The sequence below is a fragment of the Tasmannia lanceolata genome, unplaced genomic scaffold (genome assembly GCF_043159265.1).
Source record: "Tasmannia lanceolata isolate RefF3 unplaced genomic scaffold, GAP_Taslan_0.1 ptg000004l, whole genome shotgun sequence".
NCBI classification, from domain to species: Eukaryota; Viridiplantae; Streptophyta; class Magnoliopsida; order Canellales; family Winteraceae; genus Tasmannia; species Tasmannia lanceolata.
In genome coordinates this window covers 6,414,097-6,431,405 of record NW_027518681.1, presented here as the reverse complement: position 1 = coordinate 6,431,405, position 17,309 = coordinate 6,414,097, and the positions used below count along the sequence as shown (strand labels likewise).

Here is a 17,309-nt window from a genome sequence, read left to right as displayed (position 1 = left end):
GATAATTTTCCATCCCCATTAGTTACTTGGCACCCTCCCATGCGTATATTTGGCTTTGCTTTGCAAGAAATGGGTGTTCCATAAGAAAAGTGTCTAGTAAAAATTGAGGAAATGAATCAGGCCTTCCTAGTTATCCGGAACCACCCTTTACTGTGAAATACACTAACTGGACTACCCCTAGACTAGATAAGCCACTCCCCTTTCTGGTTTACACTGCGGTACCGTCTCAGCCCGTTTGTTAGGCAGACATACTCGGATCTCGACGAAATTTTACAAGGACCTATAGGGGACCCTAACCTACCTCAAGGTGCAAATTTGGAATGCCAAAACACTGATTTGAAGGGGTTTTGCTCAAATATGGAGGGTTTAGGGCCTGGTCAAAATGGGGTGTCTACAGATGCCCCTCTTTGGCAGAGCGTGCTTGTCGCGCGAATGTCAAAGCTGAACAGACAACACATTTTGACTGGCCCAATATTGTGAAAGAATAAATGATGATGATTTTGCACAGATGGAAGTTTTGGAATGATCAGATACCTCATGGGTCTCGATATGAAATGGGTGCCTCATGGGTCTGAAATAGAATAAGTGCATCAGGGGTCTTCATCAAATGGGATGAGTTTTGGTTTTAAAATTTCAACATTCAACATGACTTATGAGTAATTTGGTGAAACGCTGGACACATAACTCAGCATTCAAAACATATTGATGAGACAGCTTCCCATCAAACATATAACTCAGGTAACACATCGGTCACACAGGTAATCCTGACTCCGCACTTAGGTGGCGGTACACTGTGGAACGACGGATCATGACTTGACTTTTCATTAATAGCAACAAAATAACTAGATAGAGTTGCGGTCCAGCTTTTCACCAAATTAGACAAGAAAGAACAACAATTGAATGAAAATTTTGATCAAGGGCCCATAGCGATGTGCCACAAAGAGCCTTGTAGAGAACGAGGGTCCACGGTGATAAACCGCAAAGAGCCAGGCAAACGGGAATCGAGGGTCCGTGGTAGTAAACCACGAAGAGCCTCGCAAGCAGGAATCGAGGGTTCATAGCTATAGGCCATGCAGAGCCTCGCCGGAACAAATTTTTTTTTCTTAGGAAACTGGAAATCGAGAGTCCACGGCAACAAGCCACGAAGAGCCAAGCCATAATCTGGGGTTTGTGGTAATAAGCCACGAAGAGCCCAGCAAGTAGAAATCAAGGGTCCATGATGGTAAGCCATGAAGAGCCTCGCAAGAAAGATATTGGGTGATTAATGGATTAGAAAACTGGGAATCAAGGGTCCATAACCATAAGCTATGAAGAGCCAAGAAGTAATCGAGGGTCCACGGTTATACTCCGTGAAGAGCCACGCAATGAATCAGGGTCCATGGCAATAAACCATGAAGAGCCCAGCAGAAAGGAATCAAGGGTCCAGCGCAATACTCCGTGAAGAGCCAAGCATTGAATCTGAGGTCCGTAGCAATAAGCCACGAAGAGCCCAGCATTGAATCTAGGGTCCATGAGAATAAGCCACAAAGAGCCCAGCAAGCAGAAACAATGACATGTAAAAAAAATATGAATAGAATGATTATGAATATTAGGTCCATGATATATCTGAAAAGACACATCACGAAGAGCCACTCAGTAGGCAAGGGTCCATGCCATACCAGACCAGTAAACCATGAAGAGCCAAGAAAGGACAATGATAGTAGGTCCACGATACAGCTCAAAAGACAGATCACAAAGAGCCACTCAGGGTCCATGTACATGAATGGTAGACCACGAAGAGCCTTAAATTGATAATGATAGTAGGTCCATGATACAGCTCGAAAGACATATCACGAAGAGCCACTCAGGAAGCAAGGGTCCATAGTGTACCTGAATGGTAGACCACGAAGAGCCTTGAATTGATAAGGATATTGGGTCCATGATACAGCTCAAAAGACATATCACGAAGAGCCACTCAGGAAGGAAGGGTCCATGGTGTACCTGAATGGTAGACTACGAAGAGCCTTGGGAACCAACGGGTATTGCTGAGAATTGATAGATTTTGAATATTTTTTTAGACTTATTGCCTCTTGCCGAGAAAATTAGGAGTACAAGTTCCTTACTGAGGATCAGACTCAAATAACTTGATGGGCTCTTCTTCTTTTTTTTTGGTATTGACCCTTTCAACAGGTGAAAAAGCATTCTACCGAGGTTTGAAGGTTGCGGGAGCAAATTCTAGACTCCGTTGGGGTAGTTGATTTTCTAAACCTATTTTAAAAAGAGGGCTCATTTGAGGAGTTTAAAGATTTGGCTTTAGATGTGCTCGCATCTCTCTTATCTCAACTTGTTGTAAACATTGGCACTGATTGCCTTGTGTGTTTGATATCTTTTATGACGCAAGTCATAAAATATGCCCCTAGTGTATTGTGTACTTCCATGACAAGAATCCTAAGGAAAGTAGAACAGGGTAGGTAGGAAAATTTTGATTTGCATGGGTTCTTTCTTCGGAATAAAGATAGGATAATGGCGAAGCCCGAAAATTTCTCCTTTCATTGACCACTATTTGAGATTCCTTCTTTCTACCACCCACTGCTTGAAACTTGACATCTTCATCATGTCGGAACAAAATATTTCTTGCTTTCTTTGATACCTAAACCAGGGTCTATTCTTCTTCTTCTCTTTCACTTCGGAAAGTATACACCCATTCTTTCAGTACTGAACAACTTTGGATCTTGGAAGGAAAATGGATATGAACGAGGAACAGACTTCCAAGGACTCTATCAAAGAAGATGTAAGTTATTCAAGAGACTTGACTCACTTTTGATTCACCCTTAGACCTGATGTGTTATGTTTTTTTATGGTAAGGCTACCCGCTCTCAGAATAATTTCGAAAACTATGTCAAGAGGCACTAATTTCCTCTATCAGGATTTCCTTCATGATTATTACCCCATTCGGATTACTCAGTCTTAATGCCCCTACCTTAGAAAGGTGTCAAAGTAAATCTCACCGACACTACTCGGATTCCAAGATCCTGCCCTGCGTAGTGACTGTTTCTTCATCTCTTTGAGTCTCCCCTGATAGGAACTCATGACTATTGCATTCCAGGTCTCTGGTTTAGCAAATCGCTTATCTTAGCTTTGCCTGAAATTCACATACTACTCAAACTTCAGAATCCTTCATGACTGAGGGACTCTTTCTGTTTCTCATCAACTCGCTCTTTATGTGAAGTCTTTGCCTCTGACTAGATTGCCTCTTCAAATTTTCAATCTAGCAAACCGCTACCCTCACTTTTGTATAAACCAACCCCTTTGGTTGTTGACTTAGCAAATGCATGACTCTAGACCACCCTTTCGGATTTTCAACCTAGCGGGTCTTCAGACTCTCCTTCTTTCTTTTCTTTTTGTTTTTGCTTTTGTTTACCTTGAACCTTTGCTTGTTTTACCAGAAGGACTTTCTAGGTAGGCTTGGGTTCAAAAAAGGTTAGATATCTAAAGTTCTAAGGATTTGGACCGAATCTGATTTTGCCAGACTACCTACGTACCCAAAAAATGGAGGATCAGATCCGCATAGTTTGCTTTGGGGTTTAACAAAGAATGATTTAGCTTTTTAGCTTCAAAAATTTGGAAGGGGAATGATGTAGCATTTATCCCCAAGGTTGACCGAACTTGAGTTGATCAGGTTGCCTACGTACCCCTAAAGAGCTGGGGATCAGGTCCGCGTAGTTCGGGTGCATAAAATGCCCCTGGTTTATAATGAGGTTGAAAGAATTGTTTGGTTTTAGCTTTTCTCTCAAGGGTTTGCAAACGGTTTTTCAGACGTTGGGATTTTGGTTATAAGGGCTCAAACGTCCAAGGATGGCCTTCTGGTGTTTTGACATACAAGCTTTTGAATGCTTAAGGTTCAAGACTTTGAATGTTTTTGTCGAGTAGTCTGGCGGTTTTTGCAAGCAAGACTTCAACCATAATACTTAACATGATTTCACACTCATCTCTGAGATCTTGAATCTCTGTCCAAGATTCCACAACTTTCATGAGTCTCTAAATGCTGAAGATAATTCTTGTATGCATTCTTTCTCATTGACCCCATCATTTGGGTCTTTGATATTCTGAATGAGTTATCTCAGGGACACATTCCCTTCTCCTTCTGTTTTTGTTTTGTACTTTTCTTTCTCTTAGATATTTTCTTTCTTTTGGACATAAGAATTGTTTCTTCTCTTGAAATATTCCACCTCGGAATTTCATTTAAAAGATGTGGCCCAAGTGCTCTTTAGGGCTGAGATCTATGACTTTGTTTTCTGAAAGTCTTCACTCAATATCTCATCAACTCCACTGGATTTCTGATGCTCATTTCTCTAGCATTTTAGCTTCTGACTTGATGTCTAAAGTGGAAGGAGTCTTGCTTTACACAACTGCAGGGCATTCACCTGGTTTATCCTTATAGGATCAAGCAAGACTACCTCAAACCCTTATAAACATGTTTATCAATTCCTCGCTCTCCTCGGGAGATAAAGTTTTGCCAATCCATCTTTTCCGAGTTTCGAATTTCGATACCACTATCAACAGCTTCGATTTCTTCTTTGAGTGGCTATGCTCGACGCTCTTCTTCTCGTTTGATCATCTTTCAGATCTCGAGAGAAATTTCGTCTGCAACCTCATCCGAGGAGGGTGTCTTTAGTTATTTTAAACATTAGATCTAAGAGTGAATCATAAAACATCAAAGATACAAAATGAACAACTCTATTGAATTGAAGACTCTTAAGTACATCAGTAACTCTTTTTTTTACGCGCATCAATGGGCTCTACAGTGGACTTGACAAAGGACAGACACAACGGACTCTGAATGAATAAGACTGACAAACATGACACACTTTTTTTGACATCGACACAATAAGACTTACCAACTTTGAGAGAACAAAGTTGATATACACTCAACAAAAGACAAACCTAAAACACAAAACACTTCTTCAATGATAAATGAACTGGCATTGAAAGGTTATGCGTAGTACTCCTTCCTCCATGATGTCCATAACTGGGGGTTCAACCCTGGTGTTGGTCGTATTGACCTGGCTTCAGCTGATCTTCAATAACTGGTGTCAGTAACGATCTCGCTAGCATATAACTATCTCCTGACATTTCTAGCTCTGACATTCCCAAGTTTGCAGCCAAAGTACCTCTCAGTTCAAATGTGGGACGAATGAGGACGGAGAGATCTTCAAAAGGCTCAACTGTCAAGTTAGCTTTTGTAGTAGTTGAGAGAATTGCAACATGTCTAGGTGAAGGATTCTTAGTAGCATTAAACCCGGGCCAAATGGGACGATTACTATCTATGAGGTCCTGGATCGCAAATATGAGGGAGCAACAATGATTGGTGATGTGACCAGGGCCTTGGTGATATTCACAGAATTCGTCCTTATTGTAGAATCTTGGAAGAACCTTAGGAAGTGGCTTCTGAGCCATGAGTTTCAACTATCCATCCTTAACAAGTTTTCGGAGAATGACCGCTGGAGGTTTCGGTAATGGAGTGAACTTCTTCTTAGGCTTCTGTGCTGGTTTCTCATCTCCTTGACCAAACTTCTGCATGACAGGTTGAGGTGCTTGATCAGATGACTCAATAATGTTGATCTTCTTAGAATCAGGAACTGATTTGCTATCGTTCCTTGGATTCTTCACGCTTTGGTGATCAATGGTCAATTCTTCAATTTTTTTAACACGTTCTTTCACTTTCCTTACTGAAGTGGGAGATGGGAGACACTTCTTTCAACCTGTTGCTTGCCTTTAGAATCGTCAATATGTGTTACCGTGACCGAGACAGGAACAAGGATCATAGGAGGCAACTTCTCAACCTCTTTAGCAAGTTCGTCCTCCTTTCTTACAGTAATGGGAAGTGAAAAACACTTCTCTTCAGTAAGTTGTTCTTCTTCAGAATCACCAATATGTGCTATCATGGCCTTGATAGGATCAAGGGTCACAGGAGGATGATTTTGGAATACAGAGTCCTCAGAAATCACGGATTTTCCATCATCTTTTATTTTCAAAAATGCCACTTCCTTCTTTACACTGGACATTTCTCTAGATACTTCCCCCCAGAAATTCTATCGCTTCAGAAATCGCGGATTTTTCATCATCTTTTGTTTTCAAAAGGGCCACTTCCTCCTTCACACTTGACATTTCTTTAGATACTTCCCTCAGAAATTCTACCACTTCAGAAATCACGGATTGTCCATCATCTTTTATTTTCAGAAGGGCCACTTCATCCTTCACACTTGATATCTCTCTAGGTATTTCCCTCAGAAATTCTACCACTTTCGAAATCACGGATTTTTCATCATCTTTTGTTTTCAAAAGGACCACTTCCTCCTTCACACTTAACATTTCGCTAGATACTTCCTTCAGAAATTCTAGCACTCTCGCTAGGATGTCCATAGGTACAGCCATTTTGTCTGGGTAAAATGAAAGGAAACAGGGCGCAGCAGATGGGTGAAGTCAATTAGGTCTTATTCCTGTCATGGAAATGACAAACACTAACTTTAGTGCAAGGCAATCTCGTTGAATGTTATACACAAGTTGAAACAAGAGATAATACAAACATGTTTCTCCCTTGGGTAAGAACCAACAACATAACAATTGTAAGAAGGGTCATGATAAGATAAACACATGCTTTATCAATATCGCTAAATGATAGCAATCTCACTGAAAATGGCATTTTAACACATGTTCATCCTTATATAGATAGGACAGATTTTCTAGCTCTAGGTTCCACATGTGTAAGTAACACATATGTTCGTTCTTATATGAATGCAATATATATATATATATATATATATATATATATATATATATATATATATATATATATATATATATAAACACATGCATCTCCTAGTTGGGTTTTACTAAGTCAGCAAATATATTCATATACATAATATATGTAAAATGAAAGTAGGGCTCCAGACTCAATCGATCGGGCACTATGCGTATGATCCATACTTTAGATGTATAACACAAGTACGGCGAGTGTTATACATAGTATGCTTCATTGCTCATCGGCTGCTGTAAACACAAGTACGCTGAGTGTTTACGGCTGCAGCACTGGCGCATAGCTTGGAAATAGATACAATAGCACCATCAGGGTAATGACATCACATCTGGCATGCACTGTATCTATCCCATGGAGCCAATAAAATTAATTTTAATAAAAGAAAATAAAAAATATGATGATGTATGCTGTGCAGTGTGTGAATCCCTCGTTTTAAAAACCTATTTGGTGCCCCTAGATTTCTAATCGATTAAGTTCCCATATATAATGATTTTGGCCCAAATTTTTTCAAAATTAATTAAAATGGCATTTTAACAGAGTTAGGCAATGTCTCGAAAGATCCTCAGCAGAGTCGCCAGCCTGTGGACTCCGATCCGAGAGAGGCGGGGACGAGATTAAAATGACATTTTAACAGAGGACAATGGATCAGTAGATGGTCCGAAATTTCGGATTTCGGTCGAAATTTAAAATCATGCTTGTAAGTCATAAATAAATGCGATTATATATACATTACCCGCCGTGAAGTCTAGTATGGGCAGTTATCACCCTTGATATTTGATCCAACAGCAGACCACATTTTAAGAGTCTGTTGTTGGATCAAATATCAAGGGTTGTGCTTTTAATTGTAAAACCACACTGGACTTCACGGGTCAGGCACTGAATAATTTCTCGTCATAGGACAGGACAAAAATACTCATCTTATAGCATCACAAAAATACCCCTGTCTCACTAAAAATGAGAGAGTAACTATATACCCTAAGAAAGTTACTAAAATACCCGCATCAGAGAAAATGACAAAAATTAGTATATCTAATAGAAAATAATAAAATACACCCATCTCATACAAAATGGGCAATCTAATCCCTATCTTAAAATGATAAACTACCCATATCTCCAATGAATAACATGAATACCCAAGCCAATGGAAAATTAATAAATACCAATGTCTCATTGAAATTAATCAAAAAACCCCTATGCCCCTATCTCATTTTCCATGAGATAAGGTTATTTGGATATTTATACGATATGTGGGTATTTCGATCATTTTACAAACAGGATATTTTTGTCAATTTTTAGGAGGGGTACTTCGGTCATTTTTTTATGAAATCTAAGGCCCTATTTGTTTTCGAGCCTGTTCGTTTAGATTATATCAACTGAGTCTGCGAGTGCCAAACTGGACTGAACATTACATTGAAATTTGAGTCCAATAATTGGTTTAGGACTGACAATCGGTTTTCATAATCCTAAGGCCTTATTCGTTTCAGATTGTGACAAGTGATTGTGAGCCCCCAAACCAATTACTGGCTCAAAATTAAACATTATGTTTAATTTTGAGCCAATAATTGGATGGGGGGCTCAGAGTCGGTTGTCACAATTTAAAATGAACAGGGTCTAAACAAACAAGGCCTTTAGATTTTGAGAACCTATTGTGAGTCCCAAAGTGATTATTGGGTTTCTTTCATATTTTCTATTTTAAAAATTGTAGGGGTGCAACTTGGGCCGGGTTTTACCCAATCCGCCGACCTGACCCGAAAATAACATGGGTGAGGTCTAGAAATCATGGGTCTTGGGTAGGGCCGGGGTTTTAAATTGGAAAACCCGACTCAATCTTGTGTAGGGCTAGGTTTAAAAAACAAAAACCCAAAACCTGAAACCCGACCCGACTCATATGGGTGTACTGTGACTTTCTTAAATATATCTTGGATAACATAGAAAATTATTTTCCAATATATTGATGCAATTGTTTTCATTGAGGTGATCATGTCCGTTATGTGACAATATAGTGTCCATCTTATATGTATGCACTTGATGACAAAAATTTAGAGATTTTTGGTGTGAAGATTTTTTTTTTCTTCTACAATCTTTAAAATTAGTCACTATCCCACGCTAAAAAATGAAAAACCCGACGCGACAAACTATCTTGGGTGGGGTCGGTTTTACGAATCTCGGGTTTTCCAGTAAAAAGTTAGACCCGACCCGACCTGACCCGAGATAATTCTCGGGTAAGGTAGGGTTTTGGAAAACCCGATCCGCCGGACCCGAGTTGCACCCCTAAAAAAATGTACACAATTTTATTTTGAGATTTGATTAGATTTGATTATGTAAGGAAAGACAGTGGACGGTTTGTTGGATCTTTTAGATATACAAATAGGCGGGGGTCAAGTTTAGGCTAATTCTAATTCAATTTTTAGAAAACTAGTAAAAGTGCACGTGTGACTGCATAAAACTGCAAAAGACATGTTTATTTTATGGAAAAAAATTCATCAGGCATCTTCTTAATGTTATTGGGCAGGCTGGCAAAACGCCTTCTGAAGAATCAGGAGATAGATACACTCATAAGATGTTGCTGCAACAACCCAAAAAAAAAAATAGCAAAAACAAAAACTCCATATTTGGGCCAGAAAAACTTGTCCATATGCAATACAATCTTGTCCTAGATTCAAATTGCAAGGTTTACTATTGCTTCCATTCAGGAAGTAAAGTTTATGGATCACTTGGTTTTCAGAACTCCAAGGTGAATAGCAGTGACTGCATCTGCTCGAAATGTTTTCGCATCTTTTGTTGTGACTTTTACTCCACTATGTCATCCAACATTATGTGGCCTTCAAAGGCAATTGATCCATATTAGAGAACACCAATAAACAATAAACAGAGAAACACAAGCACCAATAAATCATATGTGGGTATCATCTTAGGACAGCAAAATTGATCACAAGCACCATTAATACAACAGAGGACTGACATGCGATAGTATATAACAATATTGTCCAAGATTTTTTCAGAAGATTGCTAATTTTTTTAAATATAATTTTTATTGATAAAACTAAATGAAAATTAATTGTTCCGTCCAGGGGAAAATCCAAGTAAATACCAAGATTTTTTTATATAAACTTCTATTTAGATCTCTCCAGACTCCATTGGATTTCATTCGGTTTTCAAATTGCAATTTTCTTGACAAAACAATATAAACATGTAGTAAAACTTTTGTATGAATAAGCAAAAACTAAGAAATACTTACAATTACAAACTTGACAAAAGTAATACGGGTGGAATGTTGACAGTCCCGAAGCAGTCCCGAGCAATAAACCTACACCATGTAAGATTTGCTTTATCAGTATTTCTTTCTAAAGGCAAGGAAAACGGATCATGAGAAAACAAATTTGAAGTTTGTTAAAATAGAAGCCACTAACATCTCTATATACTGTTTCAAAGATGACCATCATCTGCTCAAGAAACCTTACACCAAATATACAAATAAATCAGAAACAGGACTTTAAGGCCTCCATTTTTTAAAAAAAAGTGTGTTTCTTTCAACACTGGAAAATGATATTGATTAATAAACCACAAGCCAATATTCATGTAACTTCTTAAATAGAACTCGTATACAGCGTGGAAAAAAAATCCGAACAATTTACATGAACCTCACCAAAGTTACAGAAAACAACACACGCAAGCATAATTTTACTTCATTGTTGTTTGAGGCTTTAGTTCCAAATATTTTGGGCTTCATTATCAGGTTTCCATAAACAAAGAATCAGGGAGCTTTATTGACTAACCCCTTAATCTCAAGTACAAGGAAAATTAATGATGTGCCCTTTTATCTTAAAGCTTCACATGTATCATCTGGTCTCTTTCTCAAAGTTATAGATATCTAACAAGATATATAGTTTGTGAGGTAAATCTCCCAGATCATGTACAATCATTTCACAAGTTATAAATGGTCTTTATAGCCCTTCATTCCAGTCTTCGAACAGTCGTGAATCTGCAGGAACACAAACTTTAGGGAGTTGTAAATATCTAGTGAGACAAAATTATATCCTCGAAGACTTGTTCCCTTCCATCCTTTTGCCCAAAGCAGCAGCCCCAAGATCACTGGCATAATTGCCAGTAAAACAAAATAAAATGTCAAATAAATTTTCCAACCCAAGTAGAGAATCCATTGGAAAGTTCAACCCGAATATATTCATTTATATTAGATACATCATTGAAAGTTGCATAGAGGAAAATGATATAGGGCAGAACTGTTACTCACTTGAGATGTATTCAATGAATTGTATTATTCTCAAGGAAAGCTCCAGCCAAACATGTAAATCCCTAACTCAAGTTCCCACTACCTCCAGTTTTAGAAAAAAAAAAAAACATAAGCAGAAGGTATAACATGTTTTGTTTTAAAAGCAAAATGTCATAAAAAGTATAGACAAATGATATGGTAATGGGACCAACATACAGAATAGTCGACCATATTGTTGTTAAGTTCTAGAACACGAGATAATGAATTTCTTTTCAACAACTCTACAATAGGTTTTGCTCCCCGCATAGAAAACTCAATGAGCATGTAAATAAATCAACATTGAAGAGAACATGACTATTCCAACAGAAGCCGAAGTTCAGAATAGCAACTATATTTCAGAGGATACTGGTATAGTTGCTTCATAATAGTAAAACAAGCCTCATCACCCAGACAAGTACTGTTAAGCTGGAACTTTTGGATACAACCATTACACATAAAAAAGTATTACTTTGATAAGGAGTTCCAAATAATAAGCTGATGAAGCTGATTTGATTATGAATTTCACCATTTACTATGGTCATTATAATCACCATTTCAGTTCTGCCATTATATTTGCACTATTTTATACTCCTCAAAACACGGTATACTATTTTCATACTCATCAATGTATTCATCATTTAATAAATTGACCAATGCAACTCATCATAAGAGAGAACAATCTACATAAATATACTAATGGATACGAAAATATGAAGCTACAAGCAAAAGAATTCAACCTAATCACCCAAAATACAAAAAAGGGACTTTGTTGTAGTATGCATTCAATACCAATTAAAGTACCCCAAAAACAATCCATATACCACTCGAAACACGGAAAAAAACAAATTAAGTTTCAAAGAAAGAAAAGCTAAAAAATCAAAAGCCATCAAAGAAATTGCAGAATAAAAAAGAGAGAACTTACTATAAAATCACCTCACTATCTTGTCCAGGAGCTTCACCCTTGCTCGAACCATTGGAGTTCCATGTCAGAAGCTTGTGGGGATCACTAAAAAGCTATGAAAGTATCTGTTCGGATAAATAAAGGCATATATAACCATAACCAAATCCATTGATCATATAGATCACCAATCAACAAAAAATAAAAATAAAAAAGAAACTCAAAAAAATGGATAAGAAATAAAAAGAATGTTAATCTTGCTCCTAAGGTTCATACCACTATACCAGATGCACCAATTGTATTAAAAAAATATAAAACAAGTAAAACAAAAACTCCAAAATATAAAACTCCAATCAGCTAAAAGAGTATGGAGCAAAAAAAAAACATATAAAGACATCTCCAAGACCATATAATACTAAACCAACAAGATTTCTACTTCAAAACCATAAAACCAGTATAACACAATTGAAATTGACAGAGATAAAAAGGAAATCACGACATTCATTTTTTTAAACTTGGGATTAATAGTAAACAAATAAAAACCCATTTCACACGTTTATATAACCCAAAACCTAAAAATCATTGAACCAAAATCATTCTCTTCAAGTAATCTTCCACTATAAACTCAGGGAAATGATATTTTCACTCCCCCTACAGTACGCATTCGCTCCCCTTTTAACGTGATTTGACGTCAAAGAGCGTTAATGAGGGGAGCGAATGCGTACTGCAGGGGGAGTGAAAATATCATCGCCCTAAATTCATAGTCAGATAATTGAATAATTACAGCAAAATGCAAAAAATCCTATATAGGCCATCCAAATCAGTTTAGAATGTCTGGAATCTAAAATAAAAAGAAATCCATATCAATAACTGAATTCAACAACATCAATTAAAAGTAAGGACATCTTTTTCCAAAGCATGGACGAAACTGGAAACCTAGTACATCTCAACATATAGCATTAACCCATGTTTTAGTGAATGCATAATCAGATATGTGACATACTTTAGTTGCAATGCACATGCAATTAAAGTATTTTATGTCATACTCAGTAATTTCTCTTAGTCTGACTTCTTCTCTTCCACAGTCGTGTTTCGTCAATGCTATCAATTTTCATTCGAGAGGACACAAAAGCTCTTGGTCGAAGACTTCCATGTATTTCACCTTAATCAGGATAATGCTAATCATGAGTGGGGTGATGAGTGAAAAAATGAAACTAAGTAATTGCCCCCGTGGGGTGATTTTTATTTGTTCATGACATGATTAAGATGTAATACTCTTTCAAATGATTAATCTCAAGAATAAAAGATGTCGACAAAAAAGTAGATGAGAAAATCGGCAAAGGAACAACTAAATTTCAAAGTTCTGTTCTTTTGCTTCATTTCAAAATATGTTTTCCAAACTAAATGCAAAGAACTAATTCAACTGATAAACCCAAAGATAATTACACATTTTCTTGCTTTATCCTTTCAAATGCTTCAATAACTCTTTAATTTGTGTACTCATCCAAAGAGTGACTATTAGACCTTGCAAGTTTGTAAACAATGTCAAGGTGATGTAAATTACCAAATTCTGTATCTCCACGGGACAAGGCATCTAGAGCAGTGAGCCATATCAAATGGATTGGAGCAGCAGACCACATCAAATGAATTGGAGGGAAATGGAAGGCACTGTGTAGAAAGGACACCCAACACCTACTACATCTCAACATATAGCATTAACCCATGTTTTAGTGCCTCTGGCATGCATAATCAGATATGTGACATACTTTAGTTACAATGCACATGCAATTAAAGTATTTTATGACATACTCAGTAATTTCTCATAATCTAACTTCTTCTCTTCCACAGTCGTGTTCCATCAATGCTATCAGTTTTTCATTCGAGAGGACACAAAAGCTCTTGGTCGAAGACTTCCATGTATTTCACCTTAATCAGGATAATGCTAATCATGAGTGGGGTGATGAGTTAAAAAATGAAACTAAGTAATTGCCCCTCGGGGGGGGTGATTTTTATCCGTTCATGACATGATTAAGATGTAATACTCTTTCAAATGATTAGTCTCAAGAATAAAAGATGTCAGACAAAAAAGTAGATAAGAAAATCGGCAAATGAACAACTAAATTTCAAAGTTCTATTCTTTTGCTTCATCTCAAAATATGTTTTCCAAACTAAATGCAAAGAACTAATTCAACTGATAAACCCAAAGATAATTACCCATTTTCTTGCTTTATCCTTTCAAATGCTTCAATAACTCTTTAATTCGTGTACTCAACCAAACAGTGACTATTAGACCTTGCAAGTTAGTAAACATTGTCAAGGTGATGTAAATTACTGAATTCTGTCTGTCCACGGGATAAGGCATCTAGAGCAGTGAGCCATATCAAATGGATTGGAGCAGCAAGCCATATTAAATGAATTGGAGGGAAAAGGAAGGCGCTGTGTAGAAAGAACACCCAAGATGGCTGGAATACCACATTCAAAATGCCACGTCGAAGTGAGAATTGAATTTGCGCATCATTTAAAAGCACGGCATTGTAAGAAATGATGGAGATTGAGATCTGCATCCAAATATTGCATTGAATAACCTTCAAACCTGGGGTTGGTATAATCTTTAAAATAGACTCGGAGGAATAGTTAAAATGGTGAAAATCAAAATAAGACAAAGCAATGGATGTATATAAAAGAAAAAAGAAAATATTGCAGCTACAAACCTTTGCTTATTGAGGTCAGCCAACAGGGCACTCTGCTAGGCAGCATTCTTCGAATTTGCATCTGCTTCAACAATAAGGTATTTGAGCCTCTTTTTCTCTTTTTTCCTTTTTTTTATGACATAGGGTATCCCCACCCCATTTTTTAGGGGGGGACTAATCCCTACAGATGCGCGCAATCACCCGTAAACCACACACATCGGGTAAGCCAGGGGGATTCGAACTCGCGTCACGGGGGAGCATACCCATTACTTTAAGCCAAAGAGCCACACCCGTACGGGTTGGCATTCAAACCTCTTGTTGCCAAAAAGGGTTTTGTATCACTTGCTGCTGAAAAATAAGCAACCCAAAAAGGAAGAGGTCTAAATTCTATTAGTAATGGATGAGACATTGGAAGTCGTAGAGATGGAAATGTCCAACAAACAACAAAGGTATGAGAGCATTTTTTTTACCATGGAATGACAATCCGAACATTGCATCCACGATGAAAGAAAAAGTTACTACAAGAGTGATTCAGAACAATAGTATTTCTTAAATTGATGTGAAAATGGTAGAGCAAGGGGCTAGATTTGACCCATAGAGAATGTAACAACATTATCTCAAACCAAAAAAAAAAAAAAAACACAAAGTGCTAAAATGGAACTAATATAGGATTTCATACGTTATTCCAGAATTTAATTAAATATAATCACATAAAAGTGAGAAGGAAAAAATCCCTGCTCAAACACAACTAGGAAACTTGAAATGTTGATGTTGAGAGAAAGAATTAGAGAAGAAAAGTGAGTTAGAGAGATGATCTCCCCCTCACTAATATATTTATTAATAATGGAGAAGCATAATTACATCTATGCCCTCAGGCTTATTACATATATCCAACTATATCCAACACTCCCCTTCGAGCTGGAATGTCGATATTGTACATTCCTAGCTTGCTACAAATATCATTCAATTTTGACTTAGGCAAGGGTTTCGTAAATATGTCAGCTAACTAGTCCATAGATCGAGTAAAAGAAACCTGTATCTCTCCTTTATGAATTTTCTGACGAATAAAGTGGCAATCCACCTCTATATGCTTGGTTCTCTCATGGAAAACAGGATTCGTGGCTATATAAATTGCAGCTTTATTATTACAATAAAGCTGCGCTGAAGAAGAACAAGGAAAACCAATCTCCGCCATGAGGGAACGTAACCAAAGGAGCTCCCCATTAGTATAGGACATAGCTCGATATTCTGCCTCAGCACTTGACTTTGAAACAACTTCTTGCTTTTTACTTTTCCAAGACACCAGATTGCCCCCAACAAATGTACAGTAGCCAGTGGTTGATCTCCTATCTGCTGGAGATCCTGCCCAATCTGCATCACAATAGCCTTCTATTCTGACATGTCCATTTTTCTTGAATAGTAGTCCTTTCCCTGGTGCTCCTTTCAAATAACGGAGAATCTGAACTACTGCCGCCCAGTGAGAAGTACGTGGAGCACTCATGAACTAACTGACTACTCCAACTACATAGGAGATATCTGGGCAAGTAACTGTAAGATATATGAGCTTGCCAACTAGTCGTCTATATCTGCCAGGGTCTTCCAACAAATCTCATTCCTCTGGAATAAGTTTCACACTAGGATCCATAGGCACAGATATAGGCTTTACTCCAAGATTTCATGTTTCTTCTAGTAGGTCTAACACATACTTTCTCTGTGATAGAGATATTCCTTGAGAAGAATAGGCCACCTCTATCCCTAGAAAGTATCTAAGTCGACCTAAATCTTTTGTAACAAACTATGTCTGTAAGAAACTCTTCAACCTTTGAATTCCTCCTGAGTTGTTTCCTGTAATAATGATGTCATCAACATACACAATCAGAAGGATGCATCCTGCAGAGGATTTATGACTGAATACTGAATGGTCTACTGCACACTGTCTAAGACCAAAGCGAATAACGGCCTCACTAAATCGACCAAACCATGCTCTTGGAGATTGTTTCAAGCCATATAAGGATTTCTTAAGGCGACAAACAGAGGAGGACATCTCCCCCTGAGCAACATACCCTGGAGGCTGCTCCATGTAAACCTCCTCCTGTAGATCGCCATGCAGAAAGGCATTCTTCACATCAAGTTGATGCAGAGGCCAACCATGATTAGCTGTCATGGACAGATCACCACGACGAAGACGCATCCACTCAAAGTAAGTAGAGCAAATACGTCGGAGATTCTCAACCTCAGAGTAAGTGTCAGCGGTATGATCCCAAATCTTCTTCGCAGTGGGAAGGAGAATCATCGTGGATGAAATAGCAGGCGTCATGCTCTGCCTTAAAAGACTACGAATCAAGGCATCTTTCATTTCCCAACGGGTGAAGGACGGGTCCGTACGTGGAGGGGGGTCCTGACGAAGAAAACTGACCTTACCTCTCCCGAGGAGATAGGTCTCAATTGCAACTTTCCAGGGAAGGTAGTTAGTTCCATCAAACTTGACAATATTCAACTGTGGGTATGAATGAACCCTCCACAGGTGCCAAGGAAGGGGGAGACAATGAAGAAGGAATCGACGATGTGGTAGAAGCATGAATCTCAGTGGTCATGTCAAGAGATGGATCAACGATGACAGGAGGATCCATCAAGACAACAAAGATCAAGAAACAA

The 17,309-nt window shown here is 38.0% G+C and overlaps 1 long non-coding RNA gene across 5 annotated transcripts; it reads right to left on the bottom strand.

Moving 5' to 3' along the window:
- Positions 1–9,383: 9,383 nt before the first annotated feature.
- Positions 9,384–15,171, bottom strand: LOC143875766 (uncharacterized). 5 transcript variants are annotated; one of them, XR_013250191.1, is made up of 7 exons: positions 14,676–15,171; positions 14,179–14,522; positions 13,774–13,890; positions 13,529–13,659; positions 11,989–12,092; positions 10,035–10,103; positions 9,384–9,618 (listed from the first exon to the last, which is right to left on the bottom strand). It is a non-coding gene; the product is annotated as an uncharacterized LOC143875766 (long non-coding RNA). The 5 variants fall into 5 exon arrangements; XR_013250192.1 differs by having other exon boundaries at positions 13,529–13,656; XR_013250189.1 differs by having other exon boundaries at positions 13,529–13,890.
- Positions 15,172–17,309: the final 2,138 nt, after the last annotated feature.